The sequence below is a fragment of the Lissotriton helveticus genome, chromosome 4_1 (assembly GCF_964261635.1).
Source record: "Lissotriton helveticus chromosome 4_1, aLisHel1.1, whole genome shotgun sequence".
Taxonomy (NCBI): Eukaryota; Metazoa; Chordata; class Amphibia; order Caudata; family Salamandridae; genus Lissotriton; species Lissotriton helveticus.
The window spans coordinates 437,429,345-437,443,976 of record NC_136063.1 but is presented as its reverse complement, the minus strand read 5'-3'; positions in this window follow the sequence as shown (position 1 = coordinate 437,443,976).

Sequence of the window (14,632 nt, the reverse complement as noted above, 5' to 3'; positions counted from 1 at the left end):
ACTCAGCTTTAGCAAGAGTGTCTTGAGTCTTCTGTAGATCCTGTAACATAGCACAATGGTTATCTATGTCAAATGTTGCGCCCATCGCCACAACGTCTAGAATATCAAGGTCTCGCAAAACCATATTGATGCCAAAGAGCATTTCGTATGTGGTCCCCCACCCAGAGATCTTCTTGGGAGATATATATTGCACGTTGAACCCCATATAAATGAACCAGCCAACCCCTGCCAGTACCTAAGACTCTCGCGCTATTTCGTAGCCAATCGAGACACTGCCTGACTCCAAAATGGCCGCCCGTGTATTCTTCGCTCTGATTGGCTCTCGCGCCTGACCCCAAAATGGCCGCCGAGACTCTCACGAGAGCTCGCGCCAATTTCTTCCGACTTCGCGCTTCGGCACCGCTTCTTACCGGCACTCGTGGATTTCTTTCTGCAGCGATCGGGGTGTGCTCCCACGTCGCTGTGTTTCTTTCTTTGGCAATTCCTTCTTCATGGGCAGGACGCGATCCAGGGTGGGCTCCTGGTCTAAAATCGCTAATGTTCGTCGATCGTCAGTGGGCACACACACGATGGAAGCATCCCACCTGCGTCGCCAGATGTCGTGTTCCCGACCCCAGGAAGCACGCAGGACATGGCTGGGCAGTTCAAGTATGCTTTATTATCATTGCAGAGTACAATGCTTCCCCGATCTCTCACCTCGAGGTCTGCTCCCAGAATGTCCCCTGGTTCCCTCCCTTGACCGGATGTGGTGTCTGGTGTCCCTTTATCCCCTGACCCTGTGCCCCAGGGTCCTAGTGCCATTGTCCAAGGCACGACATCCACAGTTCATTCGCTGGGCGAATTTTGCGGATCTGTGATCCGCAAATTCGCACGAAATCGCGCAAAAATCCACGAGTTCGCGCGTAAATCGGCGAACTCGCGGATTTGCATCATGACCACATGTGTCTGTAACTTTGCCACTGCGCCGAAAGCCGCCGGGGTCCCTCGATTGAGCTGTCCATCATAGTGAGGAAAGGGCGGGAAGAAGTTGCATCAGAGACCGATCAGAGCACCAGATGAGGAGAAAGCAGCCTCCTGTTCACAGGAAGTACAAGGGGATTGCGCTAGAGAAACTCATGGATGCAAAGACCTCCATCAAGGATTACATGTAATTGTAGGCGGTAGATATGGGGAGGAAACACACCTGCCTAGCATCGCCCGTGCTCACTAGTTGTTTGGGCTGATTATAATGCGTTACTGAATTTGAGCTTCAACTCGGGCACCTACTTATATTACTAAGTGCTTCCTGTTGAGGTATAATTTTTGTGACAGAAGCATCGTGCCAGGATGAATTCTGCCTGTATATATATCCATGATGATGCCACCGGTTGTGCCATACCTCTACTCAACTGGAGTACTTTCTACTGGCTAATCAGTAAGTGCTACCTCGTTGGGTAAATGTATAGTGCTTTTTCTAAACTACAGCTGCGTAAAGGCCCAGAAGAGTTGTCTCCAGTGACCACGCGTGTCTGTAATTTTGCCACCGCGCCGACAGGTGCCAAGGTCCCTCGAGTGAGCTGTCCATGATAGTGAGGAAAGGGCGGGAAGAAGTCGCATACCCTAGTGTGTGTGGGGCGGGGCTTCTATGCGAGTTCACATGCCTCTTGTTTATAATGGGTCAGAGAAAGATCAGAGCAACAGATGAGGAGAAAGCAGCCTCCTGGTCACGGGAAGTACGCTCGAGAAACTCATGGATGCAAAGACCTCCATCAAGGATTACATCTAATTGTAGGCGGTAGATATGGGAAGGAAGCACACCTGCCTAGACTCAACCGTGCTCACTAGTTGTTTGGGCGCCGAGGTCCCTCGAGTGAGCTGTCCATCATAGTGAGGAAAGGGCGGTAAGACGTTGCATACCCTAGTGTGTGTGGGGCGGGGCTCCTATGTGAGTTCACATGCCTCTTGTTTATAAAGGGTCAGAGACCGATCAGAGCACCAGATGAGGAGAAAGCAGCCTCCTCTCACTGGAAGTACACGGGGTTTGCACTCGAGAAACTCGTGGATGCAAAGACCTCCATCAAGGATTACATCTAATTGTAAGCGGTAGATGTCGGGAGGAAGCACGCCTGCCTAGCCTAGACCGTGCTCACTAGTTGTTTGGGCTGATTATTTGAGCTTCAACTCGGGCATGTGAAAAAAAATCCACCCGCGAGCGAATGTGCAAATTTTTCGGCTATTTCGCGAGATTCGCGGGTCGCAAAATTGCCCAAAATACGCAAATTTCGTGAGCGGAACGGATTTTGCGCCCATTCTTAATCGAATTTCCCTCAGGCCTTTATGGAGACAAAAATTACTATAGCACCCCCAGTGACCCCATTGCATCCTTGTAAGCCTTAGAGGCGAACGTAGGACCTTGGTCAGAATGGAAGGCCACAGGCAAATGTTCTGATAAAGACACACAAATCTTTGTTGACATTTCGAGCGTCAGCACAACGTTGCGACCAAACCCAGAGGAATCTAGTGCACGAGCCCACTGCAACCAAAATATATTTATAAGCAGTGTCCGATGTCAAAGGACCACAGTGATCAAGATAAATACATCCAAATGGTTGATTTGAAATGTATAGCTGTGTGTGAGGTGGATGTGCAACCGTGGATGGTTTAATCTGTTGATAAATGTCACAAGAAAGAAAATAATTACGAGTCTGTCTATACAGACCATGCCACTAATAACGCTGCTGCAAAAGAGACACTGTCGCTGAAACTCCAGCATGAGCAGAAGCCATGCCTTCATGCGTGGCGATGATCAAAGGAAGCCTGCGTTCCACGTTGGGAATCAGCCGATCCCCAACGGACGAAATGGAAGCAAAGGGAACTTGTTCTGGTGACAAATGATAAGAATACTTTGAAGGGAAACCTTGTGAGAACACCGTCCCATCCCGTGTAGCAGCTATATCTGCCAGAATTTCATTATCAATTTTAGTCATGGACCTTGTAACTTCTGCTACTGAGACACATGGCAACTGCAGATTTGGCTGCCTCATCAGCCAAAGAATTACCAACAGCATGTGTTCCCACATGCTGATGGCCAAGAGTATGTATAACATGTGTGAGCAGAAAGCTTTCCTTAAGAGCTGCCACTCAAACCCAAAGCGTCTTATGCTTGATTGCACTACCTTTAGTGTGTCGATAATTGTTTTGAGACCAAAAGAAGAGATTGCCATTACAGGGCTGCACACAATAGAAATAATCGCACACTATAAGAGTAGGTACATCTGGATCAGCGAATTTGAGAGTCAATATTAAAGCCTGCAGTTCAGCCAACTGAGCCGTGCAGTCACCAAGAGACTGTGTGTGGACTAAGGAAGACTTAAGCTCACCGTCAACCATAGAACCTGCCACAATAGCACAGGCGGTCGAGTAAGCATGTTTGAACCAAAGCCTGGCTGTGCCGATCTGTCGGTATAAACTATACACTTGTAAGGGTCAAGAGGAAGTGAAAACTGTGGCGCAGGATGAACTTGTTCATACTTTAAAAACTCCTGCGTCTGCAAGGATGGGTTAAAGATAAAAGTGACATTAGCAGATGTCAAAGAACTCGCCCACTGTAAGCTCACCTTTGTAACTGCCTCTAGAGTAGGCACAGGCGATACCATAAGAATGCGTTTTCCCTGCGCCAGAGAGCGTTCCTTCAGAATCGCTATCTGTACTGCTGTAAGAATTTTCTCAGTGGGGGAAAAAAACGCATCTCTGCTGATGTGTACAAATTATCTTTGTAGGCAACGGGGACTGTATCCCCCTCATTAAATGTCAGGTAAGTGAAACTCACTGTACCAGGTACAATCCGTATGACTAAGTTAATCGTGTTGTCACAAGCTAACAAGGAGTTGGTCGCAAGCAGATCAGACTGCAAAGACCGAAGAATTTCTGTATGTTCCAGAAGCCATCTGGAAGTCGAAAAAGAGGGTTGTATCAATGTGTATAGCGATTTTATACACTGAGCATAATCAGGAATGTAGGTCCTCTTGAAATTAAAAAAACCCAGCAATGATTCTAACTTCTTAAGAGTGGTAGGAGGTTGCAATTGAGCACATTTCTCCAGATAGTAGGGGGCTACGCCCCTCCCTTCATTATTGAATTCATAACCCAAAAAAAGAACTGCCAAGTAGGCGATGTGAGACTTAGCAAAGTTGAATTTGTACCCTAAGTCTGCAAAGGACAATATGATGCAGTGAACATGCACCAGTTGCGGTATTAATTCATCATCCATCAAATAAATGTCATCGACGTAAGAGACAGCATCGGGATCTATGTTGTGTAAAAGTGACACAGCACGCGGAGCAATCGCACAAGGACTATTCTTATAGCCCATAGGCAATTGTGTAAATCGTCCCGGTTAGTGACCGCAGTAAATGCAGTCCAGTAACGGCTCTCAGGAGCCAAATTGTGACTGTAAAATCCATTGGAAATATCCAAAGTGGTTTTATACTTTTTTTGGACAATGTTGTTTATTAACGCAAACTGTTGGACTTGGCCCTGCCTGCAGGGTTATCTCCAAACCTTTGGCCTTCACCCTTCCTGTTTTTAACCTGTTTTCATAGGCTTTTGGGACTCTGTGCACTTTACCAAGGCTAACCAGTGACCAACTCTTCAAGCTACAGTGACCGTAAGCAACAATCAGCAGCGCAAGATCCGCACTTCACTCTACAGCAACGACAGTCCATGGTGACCATCAACGCAAAGCTCCAGCAACAACCATCTGTGTAGTCTGACAGGATCTTCGCACTACAGTGACGATCGTCTGCAACACCCAGCCCACTCTTAGCACTTAAGTGACAACCAGTGAATTCCTCTTGGTCGCTTTCTTGAGTAGTTCCTAAAGACCTTGCTATAGCTGCATTTTCCCATGCATGCCTGTGGGTTTATTTTGATTGCTCCTGGATGGACTCTTTTACCATGGCTGGATGTATATAGTGCTTGCCTGAAGGTCACTCTCTCGAGACCCTGGGGGTGGACATGCAAAGCATCTACTATGACTGCATGTATCTCGCGCATGCTATCGGGGCCGGACTGGCCGTAGCGGGCACCTGGCATTTCCCCGGTGGTGAGGAAGGTCGGGCGCGTTTTGTGTCTGTGGGCATGAGTTTTGTCATTGGGGACCGGTTTAGCAGCAGTGCTGCAATATTGGTCCCCAGGAACAAAAGCCAGAGCGGTGCTTCTTGCGAGCACCCCATACCACCGCGCTTCCAGTGCCATATGAGAAGCAATCTACCAGGGCTCCTTGCTGTTCCCAGTCCGGCCCTGCATGCAATGGGCTGCACCTCTTATTCTTATCTGTTGTTTACAAAGTGAAGTGACTCAGTCAATCAAGCGCAACAATGAATAAAAGTAAATTGCACACGTTCTGTCTCTCCTTGATTTTTATGCCCTCACATGCATAGGCTCAGTTACCTCAGACTTCACTATATTCACTCACAAATCCAAACTGCTTCTCACACATGCCACACTGCAATTCAGCACTTTTTCAACCAAGCACTCCTCCTTAGAAGTGAGCTCCTCGGCGGTACTAAGTACCATATACATGCAAGTCCAATAGAACAGAATGGTATAAATCTAATTTTGGCTTTGACCAATCTTACCAACTTTGGCTTGGCACACCAGCTAAAAAGGTCTACATTCTCAGAGTGATGAAGGCTAAGGAATTGAAGAATGCATGTTAGGACAAGGTTAGACTGCTTCATTGGCAAGATTGTTGGCAAGAATGTTTTCAGTTTTTTCCTAAGTGAACAAGCACTGGCAAAGCCAATAGGTCTGGCTGGCAGTCTTTTGGCTCTGCCAATGGTTGTTTTGTTTTGCCATAGTTTTTGGTGAAAAAGATATTGGGCCAGATTCACAAAGTTAAACGTACACTTTTTTGTAAGTTTACTACTTCCTTCGGTATTCGCAAAAGTAAACTTAGACCAAAAGTCTAACTTTACTACATTTTGGTATTCACAAAGGTTACTTCTCGGTATTCACAAAGATAAACTTAAACCAAAAGTATTACTTTACTACTTTTTGGTATTCACAAAACTTTACTAGTAGTAACTTAACTCTGTGAATACCGAAAAGTAGTAAAGTTAGACTTTTGGTATAAGTTTACCTATGTGAATACCGAAAAGTAGTAAACTTACACCTTTGTGAATCTGGCCCATAGTTAGGAGATCTGAGGGGTCCCCACCAACAGATAAAATATACATTGACTAAAAGCAAAAATATTTTGGGACCCACAAAGCGCTTATTGCTTGCATGGTTGAATTAGGTTGGCTACAAGCCCAATATGTAAGTTGATCACTGATATAATTTTAATTAAAATCAAAAGGCCTTGGCTACCGCCAGACCTGAAAAGGGTAAGGTTTAGTAATATTTTAGATAAGAGAGAGTTCCATACTTTGAGATCACAATCTGAGAAAGTTTGTGATCATAATTCTTGCTTTCTGAATGTAAGCGTTTCCGTCAGACCTGACTCCTTGCCATGGAGAGCAAGACCGCTACCCGAGAGCACGCCAGGAAACTGCGTGCACTCTGATAGGCTGCCTTGGAGAGTGCGCAGACTTCAAGAGAAGTGATGAGCTGTACAGAGAAAGGAGGAAACCTGCTACCATCAAGTGCAGTTTGGTGTTTTAAGCGGAATAATCAAGTTTCAATAGATTTTTCTCGGATGGAAAGTGCTTAGAATATTAGAATTGCATTTCAGCCATTAGTAATTAACCAGATGAACTATCCTTGCCATTAGCAGCTGCCGCCGACATTCTGTTTCTCCCTCCCCCATCAATCATTGTCCCTTTCCATTCCCTTGTGATGAAGTCCCACGTGTTTCCTTAGGGAAGAACTACCGTAAATCCGCCGGGGTGTGTGGTCTGCTTCAAAACTACGAAAGCAAAGCTGTCTCCCAAAACATGCTGCAGAGCCGAAGTACATTAAGCAGGTCCTGGAGTTTAGGCCTCAACTCCGTGGCACCTGAGGGAACGGGGGTGTGGTGTTTGTCATGAAATCCACTTCCTGATAACATGCTCTCTTCTGTCGTGACTTCTAACTCCTCTGCGACAGAAGTGCCTTTGTGGGCTCTGACACGTCACGGGTGTCATTCATCACACCAGATAAAGATTTATCATTTTTAGACTTGCTAAAATGAACGTTCTCCATTGACTGTGTTTTCGGAATGATGGATGAATCACGTGGTCTCTGTATATGAAATGCGAGGCGAGGCCGGAGTGGCAGTGTATTGCCGATGGCTTGCCAAGTGACCCTTCAGGGACTTCCTGGGATCTTTCACCCATCGACTAGCCAAGATCTGGTTTAAGGAGAGCCACGAGGATGGCATAGATTATCGGTGTAGGTTAAACAAGAACCTTTGCACCAGAAATATTACGTCCCGCGCTCATGTGGAAATGTTTGCCCCGAATTCTCATAGATGCTTCATAGGTTGGCAATGTGTCCAGAATGTACTATTCAGGAGGAATTTGTGAGAGTACAGTGGCATGAAATTAATCTTTCAAAGTTATTCACAATGTAGGCATCTTGTTAAGCATGTTTTCTGTTAGCCTCTTAACACATGATTGGTTATCATATTTGTTGTTTTAGAATAATGTGCTTACTGTATATTATAAAAAGGCAGCTGTGTAGAAAATGACATGGAAAAAGGTCAAATAAACTGTACCATAGAATATGAAATGTTAGGACAATTCACACACCTATTTTGAAAAGTTGTAAATCGATTCATCTTACATGTACTCATGGTTTGAACACAAATCTAACTTCTGAGGGATTCACAAAAGGCAAACTAAATTTAAGTGGACCTGCTAACAGTGAATACCATTAAAAGAATAATTCCCTTCATGTTGAATAATTGTTCTCCCTTTGTTTTAAGTTATCACACCTTAACTATTCTGCAGTGAGCACAGTAGAAACACCAGCACCGAACACTGCATCACATTATTTCACTGAACTAATATGATGTTTTGAAAAACTATAGTTATTTTGTATATCACAGTCTCATGACAGATTGTGTTACTTGTGCTGATTAATCAAGCCACAACAATTCTGTTGATTTATTTCTCTCCCTTAGACCATTTCGGGTGTCTTATTACATCAAAATTGTTCCAGATGAACCATCGTGTTTTATATGACCTACGTAACAAGGTTCAGATCTGCATAACCTGTTGTATGAACAAATTGATCTATTGCGTCCTAGAAGCCTGCAAACGACAAGGCATGTACAGTTTTGGAGTAAGGCATGCAATGGTTAGCATTGCAGACCATCTTACACGCTGGTAGCCATGCACGAGGGGCATTTCTGTGGTTCATCGGGACCATGCTGAGAAAGTTCTATTGAGCCAAATAATGGAATGATTTGGAGGAATAAGTGCATCCATGATGGTATTGTTTGTAGCAGAAAGACATGCTTCTGTTATAATAATGCATCAAGAGTTTCCAACGTAGGTTCCATTTGTTATCAGTGCAATTTTGTAGTTCTTTCATTCATGACCTACCAATGAATCCATAAAATGTTTACATCCAGCTGCAGGCCTTCCTCAGGAAGCCGGAAAGTAAGTTGAATCAAACCATTGAAACTCTCTGGTAGTATTAAATAAGCCCCAGGAATATTCTGTTATTAGAAGCTCCTGATTTCAGAACTATTTCAGAACTATCAGCCAGATTCATCCCAAATGCAAAAATCGCAAATTTTAAAATCGCTAAATTGCGAGGAATTGCATTTAAGGAATCTCAATTTGAGATTCCTTAAATGCAATTCCTGAACCATTTTAGAATTGCGAATTCGCAATTTTTGGCCGCTATTTACCGCGAAGTCTGACTTCGTGGTAAATAGCGAAAACTTAGAAAAATGCACTTTAGTGCATTTTTCTAAGTTGGATGTTACACACACACATGTCCTTTGGACATGTGTGTGCGCAACACCAGTGTAAATCACCATTTCAGGAGTGCTACAGGGTGTCCTTGGGACACCCTGGCACCCTTGAAATCGCTTCCTTATTTGCGATTCGCTAATTGGTAATCGCCTTTGGCCTATAGGAATGAATGGGGAGTCATTCCTTATTTGCAATTCGCAATTTGCGAAACGCAAATAAGGAAGCAGTAGAAATCGCTATAAATTTTGCGATTTCTACATGCATCCCGTTTGGGAGTCTTTAATAGCGATTCCTTAATAATCGCTATTAAGGACTCACAAAAGAGGAGCATGATGAATCTGGGGGATTATTACGTATATGTAAAGTAGCTGTACAGCTAGAAAATATTGTGAGTTAGAAACAGTAACATAGTACTCTTGGTTCTAAGAGACTGCTCACATGTACTCTTAACAGGGATAGTTAAATCCATTTTGTTTCCCAATGTTAACCATTTTCATACTGGCCCTGCCCTTTCTGATGTATTTAGCCTTGCTCTCATGGAAGGACTGACAAGTAGTGAACTCAGCATCCAGAATACTATATTTCATTAATCTTTTCTGAAGGTCATTGGCACATTTCTTACAACAACACTATACATCTGCAATGATCTAACGCTTTCGGTTTCTGTCATGTGTGTTCCATTGTGGATTGAATGCAAAAGTCTATAAAACTCCATGTACTTGAGGGTGAGTAATTCATGTTCACTGCAGTCAAAGGAGGAACTTTTGCTGCTTTCTCCTGTGATATCACGTGTTCAATATTGTTGCTTAATAAACATAAAACGACTACAAGTAGGCAAGTGAGAGGATTCTTCCGTGATAAATATTGTGCCTCAGCCGTGAACTGACTGCACTAGGCTGAAGTGGGGATAAAGCTGGGTTGGAGAATAGTCAAAAGATCAACCTGCCAATCTGGTCAGACAGCATTAGTGTGGGTAAAATGACGAAAGCCGAAGTTTATTCTAATTTTCTGTTTTTTAAGAAACTCAATGCTGTCATCTAGGTAGGTGTCGATGGGTCAAACTGTTTTGGTGTCGACGGGTCAAACTGTTTTGGCTAGTTACAGAGGAGTTCTATGAGTAAATAGTGTAAATGTAATCCATGATAAGGAGAAGGTAGACTCTAGCAGAAGTGCAGAAAGGGGAAGATAGGCAGGAGTGTCACGAGCTGAACACAAGCACTGTCAGGATGAATGTGTGAGTGAAAGATGCTCACTGATGTGGCCACCTGGAACCTCCGTAAGTCGCAAAGCTTGGATTAGAGAGTTCTGAATGCAAGAAGGTCAGTGTATGTGAGTTAAAGATACTTTCCTACCTTCTTCCAAGAGACCAGTTAAATAAATAAATGTACTGCCCCTCCTCACCCTGTTATATTTCTACCCTACCTCCTTCCATGGATAATAATCCACATTTGTATAACGCACAATCACCCGTTAGGGTCTCTAGGCGCTGGGGGCCGTCGGGAAGATTAAGCAAGCTATTGCCCAGAGTCGCATGGTGCTGGGCTAACCTGCCGCCGGAGCCGGGGATCGAACCCTGATCCCCAGATTCCAGCGTCAGTCGCCCTGGCCGGATGAGATGCAGCACAAAGCTGGCAAATCCTCAATATTGTCCTAACAGTGAATGAAAAATAGAACCCAAAGATGAGGGTAAAAATAGTCTAAATATGAGAAGGCCCCAGTAAAAGGACTCTGCCAATGGAAAGAGCACGTGCAGGTATCTGAAACAAAGGGTAGAACTCACTAGTGAGGATGACAAGAAGTCCTTTCCAGATAAAGGTACTGTTAGACCTGGCACCATTGGCGTGAGTCTCCCTTCCATTTTTGCTGTTCTCTCCTCTGTTTTTGCTGGTATTAGATGCTCTGGGAGCTGTGCCACTGCCATTCAGTGCCACAGCGCAAATGCTCCCTGTGTAAATATGCTTGTGAATTGGTATATCCCTGATTGGCTTATTTGGTTTACCTGTTAGTCCCTAGTAGCGTGGCCTGTGTGTGCCCAGGGCTGGTAACCCAGATGCTGCTAGTGGGCCTGCAGCGCTGGTTTGCCCCACCCACAGAAGTAGCTTGTAAAGTGTACCTCAGACCTGCCACTGCAGTGTCTGCGCGCAGTCCCGAACTGCCATCTTGGCTGTGAAAGTGCCCACACTTCCCAGCCCCTGACCCTTCCCTTAGCCTCATGTCAGTCACCCCTATGGTAGGTGCATTGTGTGCATAAGGTAGGACATGGCATGATATGTGTAGCATGTCCTGGTAGCAAATCCCCCTCCATTTTGTTTTTCACTGCTGCAAGGCTACTTGTTCTCCATAGGCTAGAATGGGCAGACTGGCTATTACATCCTTTAGTCCTATCTGACTCAGGGAACATGGTAGAAAATCGAATTTAGTATGCCTGAGCTCAGAATGGTACAATGCATCTTTTAGTGAAGTTGGTTTTAATATTCTGTGTTTGAAAATATCACTTTTAGAAAGTAGGTTTTTTCTTGCCTAAGCCTCCAGTGTGCTCTGCTGTTGGATATATGACGGTACAACGCGTACCGTCACAACGCATACCTTTACAACGCGGCCGTGACAACGCAAGTCGTTACCACGACTTGCGTTGGGGGGGCGCGGATTTCGAATAGTTTAATTTACTATTCTAACACCAGTCCCCGTGGACCCTAGGGAAGGTGTTAGGATAGTAAATTAACTATTTTTAGACCTTGAGCGCCCTCCAGCGCAAGTCGTGGTAACGACTTGCGTTGTCACAGCCGCGGTGTAAAGGTACCGCGTTGTGAAAACATCGTTGTAAACGATGTTTACCCTGCTGTTATGTGTATTGGCTGTCTGGGTTTAGCTGGGCAAGGCAGGCTGAGTCAGACCTGGGTTGAATAGAGAGATCTGCATTGAGTACTGGGGAGGGGTAGCTCCTTGTCCTGAATAGGACTGTGCCTGGCAAGGTGAATGCTGGCTCCACCTCCTACTGTGCGTCTGATGGCAGACCCCCTCTTTCTGAAAGGAAGACTGCAACCTGGTAAACAAAGTGCTCCAGGCCTGAGCAGAACTGGTTCTGTCTGAGTTCAGTGGCTAGAGACTTCTGATAACATAGACTTTTGGGGTATAAATATCTGTGCCCAAACCCCTACAATGTGTATTGCTCCTGGATGTCAAGAGGAACCTCTGTCCATGTTACTGAAGGAATCGGCAGGAGAGGATTGTCCCTCTGCTTGAGTGCTGTTTCTTGGATTGGCCTGTAGTAATTCCCCTTGTACTTGGAAGAAGAGAGAGAAGGACTTTTGAGAGACTTTCATTTTTGCTGAAGCAATCACCCAAGGGCTAGAAGAGAGCTAGCCTCCTGCTGGAGTCACAGGCACACCTGACTCCCCCACCAGCCTCGTGATTCCTCCCAGCGAGGATTTCTATCTGCAGGTGAGGCCCCTGTGAGTTCCAGGGCCTCTAGTTCTACTACAGAGAAAAGAGGACTGAAAATCGTTGCTAGCGCCGTTTGCGAGCCGCCGCAGCTGAAGAGCGTAAGAAAAATCCACGCGCCGCCGAGCGCTCGCAAACCAAAGATCATCAAATCGCACGCTTGCGCGCCACAAAGTGCTCGCTATCCTCAGAGATCATCGCATCGCACGTTTGCGGGCTTTTCGAAGGCTCGCTGACCCCGGGTCATCGCAACGCGGATGCCGTGCATCCGCAATTTTCCTCGCATCGCACCCGGATCGTCGCTTCCTCGCGGAGCGCCATTTTCTTTCAACGCAACAAGATCGCACACGCAACAGGGTCAGCGCATCATCCTCCCTCGCGGCAAGGATTCAACACATCGCTGGCCTAGCGTGAGGAAATCTGTCGCTTTGTCCCGCACGCACCCACAGCCCAGCGCATCATCCTCCCTTGTGGCCAGGATTCAGCGCATCGCCGGCCTAGCGTGGGGAAAATCATCGCTACAGCTCCTTTGCGACCTTTTGTTTGTTTTGCTACCAAATTCAGGTACTTTGTGAGTAAAAGGGTGGCAGGGACCCCTGCTTTGAACTGAACCCCTATTTTGAACACTTTGAACTATTTTTCTATCCTTTCAAGAGTAACCCCCTTTTTCAGTAATGTGGCTTTTTACCGTTATTAGCCTTGTGTTAAGTCTATATATAAAGATACTTATTTTTTTATAATTGCTTGTGTGGTGCCCCTTTGTAGTGTCCTTCACTGTGTTACTTTGTATGATCATAAATGCTTTACACACTGCCTCTGAGATAAGTCTAACTGCTTGTGCTACGTTACCACAGGGTTGAGCAGGGGTTATCAAAGGGTGTAGCCCCCTTACTCTGACTTAGGAAGAAGGATCCCTACTTGGACTGTGGCCAGCCACTGCCAACTAGAGACCCCCATTTCTAACATTGGTGGTCAGTGGTGAGGGTCTGGACTTGCATTTGTCATCGCATACAGTAATTATAGTGTACACTACTAATGAGTGCAGGCCATAACGCAACCACATACATTTTTGAGATTTTTGATTCTATTTTTGAGTGATATCGCTAGTTATTTCTACAATGGGCAAGCCCAGATCCAATGCCTCGGAGGATCTCTCCTGGGAAGAAGAGAGAATAGATACCTACAATGCCAAGCAGCTCAAGTTCTTTTGTAAAAAGTTCACAGTCCCTATCACAGGCCTCACTAAGAGAGAGGAGTTTTACAAAGCCCTGAAGGCCTGGCTAGAAGCCAGGGATGCTCCTAAGAATGTGGGTAGGCCTGGGGAGGAGGGAGAGAATGTGGGAGAGCAGCAGGTGGAAGTGGTAGATTCGGTTGGTGAAAAAGCGCTGTCTAGCCCGGGCACAAGTGTGTCCTCAAGGAGTCTGTCTCCAGAGGAGATGGAGGACAGGGAGAGAGATAGGAGGCATAATATGGCGATGGCTAGGCTCAAGATGGAAGGTCAGAGGGACCTAGAGAACAAGAAGTTAGAATTTGAGATGATGAAGATGAAATTTGAACATGAGAGAGTATTGAGGGAGTTGGAGATCAAGGCAAAGAGTGTAGAGATCTCCCCCTCTGGTGGCAGCATACCGGTAGTACATAATGAAATAGAGTGTACATCCCCAAAGAGGTTATTAAGGATTTCCACAAAAGTGAAGATATTGGACAATGGTTTGCAGCATATGAGTTAGCTATGGTGTCCCACCGGGTCCCTGAGCAGGATTGGGGAGCGGGGTTGTGGGGACGCTTTGTTAGTGAGGGGAGGGATACCTTGTTGGACCTACCCCAAGAAAATAGAATGGTTTATGCCCACATTAAGGAGGCTTTGATGACCCGCTATGGTTTAACCCCTGAAATGTATAGGCAGAGGTTTAGGACCTGCAAGAAGTTAGAGGGTACCACGTGGGTTGAATATGTGTCTTTTTTTTGCAGAGCAATGGAGCGCTGGGTAAAAGGTAGCAAAGTAGAAACTTTTGAGCAACTGTATGATTTGATTGCCTGGGAGCATTTATCTAATAACTGTTTTCCTGAGCTACGCCAAAACCTGATTGATTGCAAGCTACCTAACCCTAGGAAGCTTGCTGAGGAGGCGGACCGCTGGGTGAGCACCAGGGTTCGCAAGGGTCCAGTGGGAGACTTCGCCAGAGGTGGGCAGGGTCCCCAGCAGAGAAGTGGTGGGGACAGGGGTAAACCAAGGGAAGTTCCAAGAGGGCCCCAAAGTAATCCCCAAGGGAACCAAGCAGTGGTTTCCAAGCCTCCCCAGG